The sequence below is a fragment of the Atta colombica genome, unplaced genomic scaffold (assembly GCF_001594045.1).
Source record: "Atta colombica isolate Treedump-2 unplaced genomic scaffold, Acol1.0 scaffold9, whole genome shotgun sequence".
NCBI lineage: Eukaryota > Metazoa > Arthropoda > Insecta > Hymenoptera > Formicidae > Atta > Atta colombica.
In genome coordinates, this window is record NW_017259583.1 from 648710 (window position 1) to 664464 (window position 15755).

Sequence of the window (15755 nt, forward strand, 5' to 3'; positions counted from 1 at the left end):
GGCCGTGGTGTTGATGTTGAGGTCGATGGCAACCGAGCTGATTGATCGGGCTTAGCGTAGTATTTTTTCTTCTTGGGGTTGTCGTAGAACATCCACTTCTCATCTTCAGTCACAATTCGATGCAAAAAATCTTTTCTCTATTGTCTTTGAATCAGATGTTCGCGAGTGAAAAATCGCCTTTCAACGTCTCTCAGTTTCAGTTCATAAAGTTTCAGTTCACCCAATTTCCTTGTTTTTGAATCATTCCCATGACTCTCAATCGTACAGAAACGACTTGTTGAGTTATCCCCAATGATTCTGCAAGCTTCTCTTGCGTTTGACTCTGATCTTCTTCGAGTAATGCCTCTAATTCTTTGTCTTCGAATTTTTTTGGCTGTCCAGAGCGAGGCTTGCCTTCAACGAAATCTTCATCCTTGAAACCATTCCCTACATGATTTATCTGTTAGAGCAGTGTCACCATAAACTTTGACAAGCATTCGATGGGCTTCAGCTGCACTTTTCTTCCAATTAAACCAGAAAATCAAAACCTCCCACAAATGCTGCTTAGTTAACACAAAATTCGACATTTCAAACACAGTAAAAATCAAGGTTCTTGTATGAAAAATCAAAGCGATATAAACTATATTATTAGCAGATGTTTAACCTCTCTGAAACCGCCAAAATTAGCTGTCACTATGAACCATTCACAACAGCTAGAGCTATCTTTAGGGAAACGGACGGAACTAATTTGTATTTCCAATAATTATATGGAAATTTGCATTCAATTAAAAACAGATAATAAACGGAATTCCAGAGACTGATATGTATAAGCATGTATATAAGTAAAGTGTTAATAGACATCTAGTGTCATGTGCAAATTCTGTGTATTATTTCTATTCGAAAAAAAAATCCTTTTTCGACAGCGGGTTCGAACTGACGATTCATTGTACGCTTTCCTATATTTGTGAGCATGGTGAGGGTTGGAAATCCTTGACAGGTAGTCTCTGGATTTCATATACATTTCCGTGCACTATACAGTTATATTTAGAAATTCTAGATTTAATCGCTGCTGGATGATAACTGCTCATTCAGTTTTTGTTTTTCGAAATTATGTAAACACGATCAAAGTTGGAAATCTGCGACTTGTAATGAGCAGTTTTAATACACATTTTCGTGCATTACTTTTTCGCGATTATATTTGAAAGTCCAAAACTTAATTAGTGATAACTACTTATCCAGTTTTATGTGGATCGTTTGATAAGTTTGGTAAATTTTCATGAAAATGGCACTACAATCCATTTGATGACGCGACATCTCGAAGTGAGATTGGCGCGCAAAAAAGTGCTCTTCCATCAAGACAACGCGCCGTCCCACAAGTCAACCGTTGCAATGACAAAACTACGAATTGGGCTATGAATTGATTCCTCATCCACCCTATTCTCCGGATTTAGCCTCGTGTGACTTCTTTCTGTTCCCAAACTTAAAAACTTGGCTCGGTGGGAAGAAATTCTCGTCAAATGAGGAAGTCATTGTCGCCGTCAATGAGTATTTTGCAGACTTTGAAACAGCCTATTTTAAATGATTACCAAACGTGAACTATGCGTCCTTTCTGGCTGAAATTTGGCCTGAAGGGGTTCGAAGAGTAGATCTTTCGAGATGTCGCGTCATCAAATGGATTGTAGTACCATTTCATGAAAATTTACCAAACTTATCAAACGACCCACGTACTTTTCGAAATTATATGAATATAATCAAAATTGAAAATCTGCGATTTGTAGTGAGCTGCTTTAATCCGTGCATTATTTTTATGCGGTTTTAATAACTGAATCATGTATATAATATGCTTTCTAGAATATTTAAAACATTAGTAGTCAGATGCAAAAGTATTAATGTCTATTTTTAATCTTTTTTGTACATTTCATTTTTTTGCAAAATATTTTTTGTGCTTTGATTTATATAGTATTATATTGTGTAATTATTTATACAGTGAAAAGAAAGTTACCACATTTTTTAACACTAACTTTTCGGAACAATGTCTTAAGGAGAGTACATCTTAAGGAGACCTTATATAGTAATATCAATCGATTTCAATAAAACTTGTAGCGATTGATATTGATGTCAAGTGTTACTGTGAGCAAATGAGGATACTCAGAAAACGATATCTTATAGATATCTAAAAGATATCTCTCTTTAAAAATATCTTCAAGACATTTCCAGAAGATATCTAAAAGATGTCTAAAAAATGTCTAAAAAGATTTTATTAAAGATATCTTTGTAGAATTTTTAAAAGATGTCTATTATGGACATCTTAAAGACATCTTAAAAAATATCTTTAAAATATTTGTAATGGATATATTAAAAATATCTAATATTAAATTAATATTAAAAATATCTAATATTAAATTAATATTAAAAATATCTAAATGATCTGTCTTGTAAAATATTCTATTAGACACGTGTCTAATAGATATCTTTTAGAAATATCTTAAAAGGCATCTTTTAAGAGAGATTATTTAGATATCTTTAATACACAGGGTGTTTCATTTTAAGTGATCAATTATCTCGTAATCGATGATTTTATTGAAAAATTTTTTGAACAAAAGTTGCATGGCTTAAAGGGGGAGACACATGATAGAAATATGGGCTTAATTTTGTCAAAATCAGGTCGAAGTCATTAATGGGTTTTTAAATGGAAACCCCTATTTTTTATTATTATATATATTCTTGTAGCTTATCTTGAGAACTTTCCAAAACACTATAATAAAATTACTTTTCGTTAAGTACTGTTAAGTTATAAAGCAAGACCGATCACTGATCCGGCCAACTAAGGTAAGACATACGTACATGAAAATTATTCAAGACCAATATTTAGCAATTTTTATTAATATCTTGTTAACTATTGCGAAAATTGCAAAATAGAAGACTTTTTGATTCACAAAAGAAGTTTTACAATTATCCGAGACCAATTTGATTCTCCATGAAATATGTTATAAAACACAAAAATCTAAGACAAAAAATCTAAGACACATTTTTTTTATACGTGCGCTCATGTAAGGGATGAAACACCTTTTGAAAAAAAAATGGTATTTTTCTTTCGAACCGAATATCGTCGGAAGTATAATAGATAGAAAAAAAATTTTTAAACAAAAGTTGTACGGTTTTAAAAGTACTTTAAAGTCATAAAGAAAAAAAATTTTTATTTTTTTGTTTAACAAATCCTTCATAATTTTCTTAAATTTTCAATTTTTTTTACCAAATTAAAGATTATTTTTTACAAATTCAGCCATGTGTAAAAAGTTACATTACGACATATCATTTTCAGGAATTAATAATTATTAACGCTTCCGTATATATGCTATCCATGCTCATATATGTAAGTAATTGTCATTGGAACAATAAGATATATGAAAAGATGTGGACTTGATTAGAGAGCGTGTGAGTGAGTGCATGTATGCGAGTGTGTCTTAACAATTAAGAAGCGAGTTAACGAAATAGGATCAGCGAGCTTGTTAGAGGCGGGAGATAAACGAACAATTGGAAGAGAGACTTTTGATGCGTTAGAAAATATCGAGCGCGACACATCGAGATGAGGAAGAATAGATCAGAACGCAGAATAATGGCAAAAACGGCGAGAAGAAGGAGAAAAGACAAATATAGATAAGGTAGGAAAGGACAAAGCAGCATTTATTGACACAGAATAAAACAAAAGATAGGTTCAAAAAAAGACATAAGACAGAGAAGAAAAGTATAATGGAAAGAGTAAAGATAGAAGTAAATGAAGAGATTAGGAAGAATTGTACAGAGGTGAGGAAAGAAATGAGAGATGTAGTGAAAAGGGGGTAGTTAAAATAAGAAGGGACATACAAGAAGATGTGGATAGAAAAATTAGAAAATTTGAAGAGAAATTGGAGGAGGTTATGAAGGAATTGGAAACAGAAGAAAGATTTGTCAGGAAAAGAAGTTTGGAGGACAAAAGAAGAACCTTGCCTAAGCAGTAGTAGCGAGGGAAATGATTATGATAGCGAGGGAAGGAGTGTAAGTAGTTTTGGAAAGAAAGGAGATAGCTCAAAGACAGGATCTATGATAAGCAAGGGGCGTTTAAGCTACAGGGAGGTAAATGTTTTTAAAGAAATGGGTTTCAGATAATGAAAAAGAGAAGAGAAAAAAAAATATAATTATAAAAGAAACAGATACCGGGGAGGGGAGGGGGGGAGATAGAAATAGATGGGAAAGAAAAGGGAAAATGGATCAAAAGGTTTCTAAAAGAAAGATTGATAGAATGTAACATAGCTTTCTCGAGGATAAAGGATAATGACTCCAGCACAACAGCGCGATACGCAATAGGTGACGCGATACGCGATATGCGACGCGCGATATTCAATCAACATACTTTTTTTCCAAAAAAACTATACATTTATTGAATACGCGCGTCGCGCATCGCGCAGGAGCATAACATGTTCCCTTGGTCGCATTTTGCCGCGGCAAGCGTTTCCGCGTCCAATATACAGGAGTCATAAGGGCGAATTTACGCGGTATTCGACGCTCTGCCGTATAAAGGTGCATTCACATGCAACCGTCAAGCGTCAAGCAGCGGAAGCAGCAACCAATTAGCGAAGCGATATCAGTAGGCGATATGAGACGTAAAAAATATTTTCTTCGCCATCTTAACACTCTGCAACCAATCAGAGAACAGGATTTTGCCTCGTATCATCGAATCGTTGGTCATTCGTTATCGTCACAACAATTGGTCTGTTTTCTGTGATTGAACTAATGTAAGCTTTTGGAACATGAAGTGAGATAGGTATATGTTTGATATTTGTCGAAAACGAGAAAGAGAGTTCTAATGCAGTCTAATGCAGGAATAGAAAACAAACTGAATATCAACAATGACAACTGAATATGCCAATCAGATGAAAGAGCTCACAAAGAGTGCTTAGTGAGCGGTTGTTCTGAATGTATCTAATATATAATATTAAATATATGATTGTGATATACAATGAGTAATGATTGCAGTTTTTAATGAAAAAATAAATACTATTTAAAATAGTCTATTTTAAGCAAAAGAAGAAGATTCGACTTTGTAAGAACAAGGTAAAACTAAGGAAAAGATCATCATAAGATAAAGAGATGTTGGAAGAAAATACGTAAGTGGCAGAAAAGGAGAGAAAATGCAAAGCTCAAGAAAAATTTATTAAAAATCAAAAAGACTCCATGCATAAATTTCTGAAAAGAGATAATATTAATATAAAAGAAAACAAGCCTATTGAAGAATCATTTGGTACACATTTGCAAAATGATGAACTTCTGAAATATACAGATAACAATAATGTAAGTTTATTACACTAAAAACAAAATAATTTAAAATAATTTAAAAGAATTATAAATAAAGTTATAGCCTTTATATAAAGTTTTTAATATTGATAATGGCCCAACAGAAGTCGAAACGTTTGTTTAAACGTTTCTTTATTGATTAAATATTTTTGGCTTGTAGTTCTTGAATTTTAATTGATTTTAAAAGAATTTTTTTACAGGATACTCGAAAAGAAGAAAAAATATTAATTGAATATACATAGATGAATATCAAAAACTTGAGGATATAAGCATATGACCAGTAAATCTCAAGGTAACTGAAAAAATGTTTTAATGGAAAAAAGATCCCGTAGAATTTGAAGATTCCGTAAAATTTGTTTAATTATTATCCAAAAGATCAAAAATAGAAACTTTTCGGAAGTATATTACACAAGGAAAATGAGCAATGGTGAGCTAATTGATAGACAATGATTAATGTATTCAAAAAAGAGAAAAATGCTTCTGTTTTCCCTGCAAATTGTTTCAAAATGGATCAGGCCAACTTGAAACACATGGATTTAATGATTGGCAGCATACATCTGAGAAACGATATGAAGTATCCAAAACACATTTTAAAGATACATAGACTGAAGCTCGTTTTAGTGCTTATCATCATTCTAATATTGTTCATTTGTCTGAAAACCTTATATTTAAGAAAATTAGAAATGGAGAAATATTTTAGAAAGAATAATAACTATTATTCAATATCTAGCCAAACATAATATGGCATTAAGAGGTTCATCTGATTTGCTGAATATATCAAATAATGGAAATTTTTTAGGCTTTGCAGAACTTATCGGCTCGGTATGATTTTTATCTTAATGGAATGTGAGTCGTGTTAAAGTAGCAAGATATGGAGTTACCTATTTAAGCAAAGATATACAAAACAAACTTATATATCTCTGATGGATAATCAAATCAGAAATACTGTGATCGATCGAATAAAAGCTAAGTACTTTTCTGTTCTTTTGGATTGCACTCCAGACACTTCTCATGAGGAGCAACTTTTTTACATCATACGATATATTTATATACACAACAGTGAAGTACAAATATGTGAAAGTTTTAGGTTTTTGATGATTAAAAATATTAGTGATTAGGATTGGTTACAACTCTAAAATAACATCTGAATGATTGTTGTTAAGATTACAAAAAATTATTTGCTTTGGGCTCCACGTTCCTGCGTCGTTCTTTGTATATTACGCTCGACGCGTCCATTATTATTACGCATCTTCCTCTTAGCGTGTGCGGTTGACCCATCTCGATCGACATTTTTTTGTTCTGTTGTCAAACACAGCTATTTGGAAATAGCTGTGTTTGACAACATATGATATGACAACATATGATATCTCAATCAAATTTCAAGTCAATAAAGGTGATAATTAAACTAAAAGACCTGTATTACAATCACGCTATCGAGATATTACACCGGCAAGCAAAGCGTGAAAGGCGATCGAGCCCGTCGTCCAGCTTCGCAGAGACGAATCATCGCATTAACCAGAAGCTTGGGCATTACGTAACATAGTTTTGGTTCTTCAAACCGGATTTTCCACTATTCCGTGCCTGCCGAATAAAAAAAAATCATAGCATATCAATCGACAAAATCGACAACGAAACCTTGATATCATCCACGTACTTAAGGCGGCGTTCCTTCTATCAGTGTATCAGCAGCTATATTTCTTCCCGCTGTGCTAGACAAACAACTAAAGAGAGGTCCTGCGCAAGGAATTGCTTCGACGAACCTTCTGCAGACATTCATCGAGATGTCGGTTCTTTTTTTATGACGAGACGCAGCGCTGTGCTCTTTGAGCGCGTATTATAAGTATATTTGTAACACATAGGTAAGGAAAGCCATCAAAATTTCGCTGACTAGAGATTGTCGTTAACCTATCTTCCTTTAGATATATTTATAACCTCAATCCGAGATGAGGGTAGACGTCTCTGTCCTCAAAAGGTGCCGAGCTACCATTAAAACTGCATGTACGCACATAAAAAATTACGTCGACAATATTCCGTCTTTAATCCGCCTGCAATCGTGTCGAAACTCGAAGAATGTAAATTTAGGTTAGATCGCTATTGGTCCGAATACAATAACATTCAAACACAGATTGAATTACACGATGAACCCGAGATTAATGATAGAATTGCATTCGAGGAAGCTTTTATACTCTGGCAGTTAAAATACGAGAACTAATGCGTAGCAGTGTCGCATCTTATAACCGATCAATGGCGTCTCCAGCACCATCCAACATATCAGAAACATCGGAATCGCTTCTCAACATAAGCTTGCCTAAGTTAGATCTTCCTAAATTTTTTGGAAAGTACGAAGAGTGGTTTCTATTCCACACCTTTTTTATCATTATACAGGTGAACACATCGCTTAGTAATATCCATAAATTGCAATATCTGAAAACCGCGCTTGTCGATGATGTCAACAAAGTAATAAGCTCAAAATTTCTGATGCGAACTATAATGTTGCGTGGAACCTTTTAAAAGAAAGATATAATAACAAGCGAGTTATCGTTCAAAATCATCTCAGGCATATTCTCGAATTATCAATTGTGACGAAAGAACACGTTTCAGAGCTGCGACAGATCGCAGATGGTGCTACGCGTCATATACATGCATTAAAGGCTTTGAAACATCTTACCGATGCCTGGGATGACCTCTTAGTTTATATTCTCACTTCCAAGCTTGACACAGTCACAGCGGATCTTTTGGATACGTAATTATTGGACACCGCACGATTGGACACGCATGATTGGACATGCAAGATTGGACACTGCATTATTGGACATCACATGATTTTATATTATCTTTAAAAAATTTGTCATTCGATGTATTATAAATTATCCACATTTAAGGGAAGGCCTTCCTAATGTATACACATATCCAAATGTGTTATGGCTCTCCGATCAGTATTAATATGCTTGAAAATTCGTCGTTCGACGAAATAAATCAACGTATGTAATATTGGCCTAATATATATCAGCCATTAATGAATCGCATTGTCGATTTATTCTTTTTACACTGTTAAATTGGTTAGTATATACACGTATCAAATTGTTGCGGATTAAATATTTGATACTTATTTACACCGATCTGCCTCAGAATAGGTTAGGTTAGATGTCTTTACTGCTTTTCAAGATGTAAAACTTCTAACTTTAATTTGAACTTAAAATCAGTGGCGAATTTTAATATACGATACAAAACAAATCCAGCGTTTACAATATGCTGAGATTCTTTGATGATACCATTTGATCAGCTTGGTCTGATACTCGTGATTCAGAAGTATCAGATCAAAATAATCCACCAGCATTTATACTAAGCGTATCAAGTGATTTGAGTATGATACCTAGGCTACATTCCAAAACATCCTTCGAGGAAAATTTTACTATAGTATATGTTACGTATACCATATATTTTGAATAAAATTTTCCTCGGAGAAGACATTTTGGAATATAGTCTTAAGACGCGTATCAAGTGCTCGGTATAAACTAAGTCATTGTACGACAGATTATCTAAACTTCAAAATACTACATGTAACGCTTTATGATACGTTTCTATTGAGCGCATAACGCGTCGCATCATCGAAGGAGAGAAAGAAAGGGCTTGTATGTGTATATACGTGGGTCGTTTGATAAGTTTGGTAAATTTCCATGAAATGGCGCTACAATTCATTTGATGACGCGACATCTCGAAAGATCCATTCTTCGAATCTCTTCGGGCCAAATTTCAGCCAGAAAGGACGCATAGTTCACGTTTGGTAGTCATTTGAAGCGAGATTGGCAAAAAGTGCTCTTCCATCAAGACAACGCGCCGTCCCACAAGTCGACCATTGCAACCGTTGCAATGACAAAACTACGAATTGAAACTATGAATTGATTCCTCATCCACCCTATTCTCCGGATTTAGCCCCATGTGACTTCTTTCTGTTCCCAAACTTAAAAACTTGGCTCGGTGGGAAGAAATTCTCGTCAAATGAGGAAGTCATTGTCGCCGTCAATGAGTATTTTGCAGACTTTGAGACAGCCTACTTCAAATAACTACCAAACGTGAACTATGCGTCCTTTCTGGCTGAAATTTGGCCTGAAGGGGTTCGAAAAGTGGATCTTTCGAAATGTCGCGTCATCAAATGGATTGTAGCGTCATTTCATGGAAATTTACCAACTTATCAAACGACCCACGTATATATATATATATATATAAACTTCTCTGTTTCTTTCTTTCACGATGCGATGCGTGACGCACTCAGCCTTAATGTTCTTTTATAATTTCATTTTCTCGATGTATCTTCACTTTATATAATAAAATATATAACAACGTACATATTTTAATACAAATCAAGCACATACCGATAAAAAACATCGAAATGATAAAAGAAAGCAATGTCCCTGTATACGATGTGACACATAAGGCTGCATTCCTATACAGAAAGAAGCAACATCCTATATCTTATCTGTCAATATTCCGTTCCGCTGTTTCTTTCTCCATGAGAACGTACCCTAAATAAATGTTGTTAAATATGCATGATGAATCTAAAACTTTTTAAAATCTTCATAAATGCATCAATGTAATGTATGAAATAAATAATTACGTATAAATAGAAATCATTGACTTAGTAAAAAAACTATAAGTCGATCGATGAGCCATAACGCATTTGGATATATGTACGTATACATTAGAAGGGCCTTACCTTAAATGGATAATTTATACATCGAATAACAAATTTTTTAAAGACGTATGATATAAAATCATGTCCAATAATGCGGTGTCCAATCATGCAATGTTCGTGTCCAATAATACGATGTCCAATAATGTGATGTCCAATAATACGGTGTTCAATCTTGTGTGTCCAATCGTGCATGTCCAATCGTGCGATGTCCAATAATTACGTGTCCAATCGGGATACGCCCGTCACAGCGCAGAAATGGCAATCCTCCCTCTCAGGCTCCGAATTGCCTACCTTGATGAACAATTTCTCGATTTTTTGGTCCACTGTTGTCATTACATGTTGATCATTCTCGAATCTATTACAAAAGCATCAAATTCTCTCACAAAAAATACGCCTCCGCGGCACAATTCAAATAATAAGCAAAAAACTTCTTGCAACGCGTCTGTCAATGTAAAATGTTATTATTGTCAAGGAGGACATTTTATTTATCAATGTAAAACAATTTCTCGCTATGTCGATTCCCAAACGGATATCGGTCGCATTCGAGCAAGGTCTGTCTAAATTGCCTACGATCAACAGTACTGCGAGTAAGTATCCATTAGGAACGTGCAGAACCTGCTTTCACAAACACAACTCATTGTTACATATTCCGACGCTTCCCTCAATCAACCTAAGGTTGGCCGAACAACAGGAGATTCCTACCCGTGAGTCAGCCATTACAAATGCCTCTGATACTGTGGTTGCTCACGCCTCAAATATAACTAGTAAAGTCACATACTTTTCTCCACTGCCGTCGTCTTAATTCAGGATAAAAAGGATTCGCCCTGCCGAGTATTACTAGATTCTGACTCTCAAGCCAATTTCATTTTACGCGATTGCTTTAATTCATTGAGGTTAAGTTCTGTAAATATTTTATTTAAATATTTTATTTCCGGCATTGATGTACTGTGACGAATTCTCATTAAGCAATTCAAATAAAATTAAGTTCAAGATAAGTTTGTATTCAGCATCATTGACTGTATCGTAACTAATCGAATATCAGATGATCTTCCGACGTTCATCATGGCGCGATCGATCTTCAAATACCGCAAAATATTTTATTAGCTGACCCTTTTCATCAAAATAGATATGTTAATCGGAGCAGAGATTTTCTGGAATTTCGTATGCATAAATCAAATCAAGGCTTCAAATAAGCATCCAACATTAAAAAACAAGGTTCGGATGGATTTTAGCGGGTCGATCAAATGGGATTTTAACGCACATTCAAAAGATACAATCGCTTCATGCTTCTGTCAGTAATATTGATCTGCATAATCAGATTACCAAATTTTGAAAATTGGATGACATCAATAATAGTCCATCCGTACATTACTGATCAGAAACTTTATGAGGAGCATTTCATAGTCGTTTCAAGAAATAATGAAGGTAGATATGTAGTTAAGTTGCCCTTCAAGAAAGATCTGTTACAGGATCTCGGTGACTCAAGATCCATCGCGTTTAAGCGTTTTTAAAGTCTAGAGAAGCATTTAAGCCGCGATGCTGACTTAAAAAGGGGATATTCTGAATTTATGTCTGAGTATCTCACGCTAGGACATATGAAATTACTAACTGAGAAAGCTTCGATGAATTCGAGTCTTGTTATTTATTCCATCATTGCGTATTCAAAGACTGCAACTCTGTTGCTGGTCCTAAATTCCGCGTTGTATTTGACGAGTCTTACCTTACTGAAACCGGATTATCACTAAATGATTGTGTGTTGACAGGACCAGTTATTCAACAAGTCGTTCTTACGTTCTCAATATTTACTCGTTTCTATACTTTCAAACACGTAATCGACATCATTAAGATGTATCGCCTAATCAAGATGGATTTCTCACAAACGTTACCAAAGAATTTTTTGGCGCGATAATAATAACTCAAGGCTAGAAGTCTACGAATTAACCACCGTAACGTACGGCACCTTTGCCGTCTCCTTTCTCGTTACGAAATGCCTCACGCATTTAACTGATGTATATGCCGACAGTTACCTCGTAGATTCTCTGCATGTTGCCCGTGATTTCTACGTAGACCTACTGACGGGAGCAAACACACTATCAGAAGCAATAACCATTCGCGATCAGATAATTCAATTACTAAACTAACTTCAATTACTAAAACTAGGTTCGTTTGAACTCAGCAAATGGATCTAATTCTCCGTCGTTACTAAAGACCGATCAAATAGAAGTTCCCATACCGTTTCACAAGAATATTGAATGCATCCGCGTTTTAGGCATCTGGGATAAAATCGCATTTCAATTCCTACACCAGCCCGGTCATCTATCAGAGCGTATAACTAAACTATAACGTTCAATATTTTCAGATGCTTCCAAAATATTTGACTCGTTAGGGATTCTCGGCCCAATTATTGTAATCGCTAAATTGATGATGCAAGATGGCAGGAACGGTTGCAATTATCCATTACTAAATCTGCTTCGAATTCCTCGCTGCATCAGAACATTCGCGAAGTCAGATACAATTTAAGTTCACGGGTTTTATGATGCCAGTCTGCGCGCCTATGGCGCATGTATATATCTTCGCATTGACATCGGCTTTCAAGAATACCAATTGAATTTACTTTGTTCTAAATCGAGTTGTTCTGCTCAAAACTGTATCTCTGCCACGTTTAGAATTGTCTGCCACATTACTGTTACTACAATTAGTTGACAAACTCAAATCCTCAGTCGATTTAACTAACGTTAGAATACTCTTGTGGTCAGATTCCACTATAGCTCTAAGCTGGATAAATTTCTCTTCACGCAAATGGTCACTATTTGTAGCGAATCGCGAAGAAGAAATTCAATGTCTAACAAATCCATCTGATTGGTGTCACGACATCTGACAGGTGGCCTCTCATAACAATCCGGCGGATATGCTGTCGTGGAAATTGCTTCCTAGTGAGTTGATAGGATCTTCTTTATGATGACATGGACCTTCATTTTAGCAGCATTTGAGAGTGAATAGCCCAGTGATAATTTTGCAGAGTTGCTAGCATTAAGCAGAGTGAAATTCCCGAACAAAAACGGGTGTCCATTATTGCGACGTTAATAAACTGCAGCATTAATCACTTGCTTAATAGATTTTCCAATCTCAATAAGGCATGCCGAATCTTGGCCTATTGCCTTAGGCTTTCCAGTCCTCAGAGGACTTTCCAGATCGTTAACTACTACTATATCTTCTGATGAAATTTTAAATTCTCTGTGCATCGTGTGCAAAATTGTTCAAGCTTAGCTTTTCAAATGATTATAAGGTATTAAGTAAGCAAATCAGCATTAATCAGTCTAGCGAATTGATCTCTTTGTGTTCGTTCATTGGAAGCGACAAGCTAAGAATCGGTGGAAGACTAAAAAAATTCTGCCCTGCCATTTAACGTCATCAAATTCTTTTGCCTCAAAATCACATACTAACTAAACGAATAATCGAATCAGAGCACTTACGCAATTTACATTCTTGTTTACAAGCCATTATAGCGGCAAGCCACTATAGCTCAGACGACGATTCTAACTCCTTTCATTACGATCAGCTATTTGTAAAATAGTCAACAATTGCATAATTTGTTTTAAGGCTAAATCAACTCATTCTGAAACTTTAATTTCAGGATTCTTTACCCTCGCCTAGAGTTAACATTTCGTGTCCATTCTCGCAATATGGCGACTACGCCGGCCCCATATCATTACGAGAGGACAAACGCCGCAATTCCCGTATTCGCAAGGCTTATGTAGTCATTTATGCTTTGCATTAATTGCGATTCTTAAGGAACTTATTTCACGCCGCGAAAAACATCAACGAATGTACCCGGACAATGCGGCTACCTTCGCCGAAGCACAACGACAAATTAAAGAATTTTATGATTTCCTCAGAGATGAATAAACGCAGAACTATAAGCAATTTCTTGCGCGAACAACAAACCACTTGGACATTTATTCCGCCAAATGCCTGCCATTTCGGCGGACTTTGGGAAATCGCTGTTAAGTCTACTAAATTCCATCTATCTGTATTGTAGGCACAACAAATTTAACGTTTGAAGATCTTCAAATTCTTCTTTGTGAGATCGAAGCAATATTAAATTCTAGATCACTCATTCCACTAAATTCTGACGCTATTTAGCTTACCTATCTCCTGGACACTTTCTAATCGGCTCACCATTAAATGATTTTCCTAGCCAGGACATAACTGATGTCCATGTGAAATATCAATATATTCCTGGCAAATAATAATCAAGCAAAAGCATCAACAATTTTAACAAAAATGGAGCAACGAGTATCTCAACATGCTGCATTAACCAGAAGCTTGGGTAATATGTAACAATTGGACTTGATTTTACAAATTGCAGGGAACAAGAATATGATAACGGAGCAAATATGAAGGGATTCAAATCCGATATAAGCCCAACTTTTATGAGAGAACCGAAAAGCTTTTTTTACACCATGTGGCTATCATAATTTAAATCTCGTGTTGGCAGATATTGCTAACAAATTTTTCCGAAGGCTGTTATTTTTTGGTGTAATTCAATGACTTTACATATTTTTGTCAGCTTCTAACTATAGACACGATACAGCCAAGAAACATTTAAAACTTAAAACACTATCTGATACTCGATGGGAATGCCGCGTAAAAAGTTTAAAAGCTGTACGATTCCAAATCAAAGAATTTGTAAAAATATTTGAGAAAATTTTAACCGAATCTAAAGATGCAAAAGCTTCTAGCGAAGCTACTTCTTTATTGAAAGAAATTCAATTTTTTCCATTCATATTGTCAACTATTATATGGTATGAATTACTTGTAAAAGTTAACAGAGTAAAATATTTCAGAAGCAAAACAATGCAAATGGATATGGCTATATCATTTCTTGATAATCTACTCAAAGAATTATCACCTTTTAGAGAAAATGGATATCATGAGTACATGATATCATGAGAATGGATATCATGAGAACTATATAAAAGTTATTGCAGAAAAAAGTAATATAATTTCTCATTTCCTTCAAAGACGAGTTGCTAGATCGACAATTTGAAATGACAATTTGATTATGAAAGCGTCGATGAGTCAATAACAAATGAAGAAGAACAATTCAATAGAATATTTTCTCCTCGTTATCGATCAAGCCGAATTGAATCATTTAAGGAACGTTTTAAGCTATACGAAGATATCAGGAATAACTTTGGATTTCTCTATAATTTCAAAAAAATAAAAAATTTATCTAAAGAAGATTTGTTAAAAAACTGCAATAATTTCTATATTCTTTTATAAGATGGACAGATTTCTGATATATGGTAGATGGAACAGATCTATTTGAAGAATTGCTATCTTTTATTCAAGTAGTTCCAGAAAACAATTAAAATTGTTTTTTAGATATAGTAAAATACCTAATTTAGTTTTAATGCAAACTAAATCTAGTCTATCCAAATATTTATATTGCAATTTTATTATATTTATATAGAATATATATTTTATTAACTCTACCAGTAACAATTGCTACTGCTGAAAGGAGCTTCTCAAAACTAAAACTGATAAAAAATTACTTACGCTCAAATATATCACAAGAAAGACTAATGAGACTAGCGATGATGTCAATAGAAAGAGAGATATCACATGAGACTAATTTTTCTAATGTGATTAACGACCTTGCTTTAGCAAAAGCGAGAAAAGTTATTTTTAAGATTATTATTTTATCTTCAAAGGTTTTATTATAAAATATTTTATTATAAAAGATTTT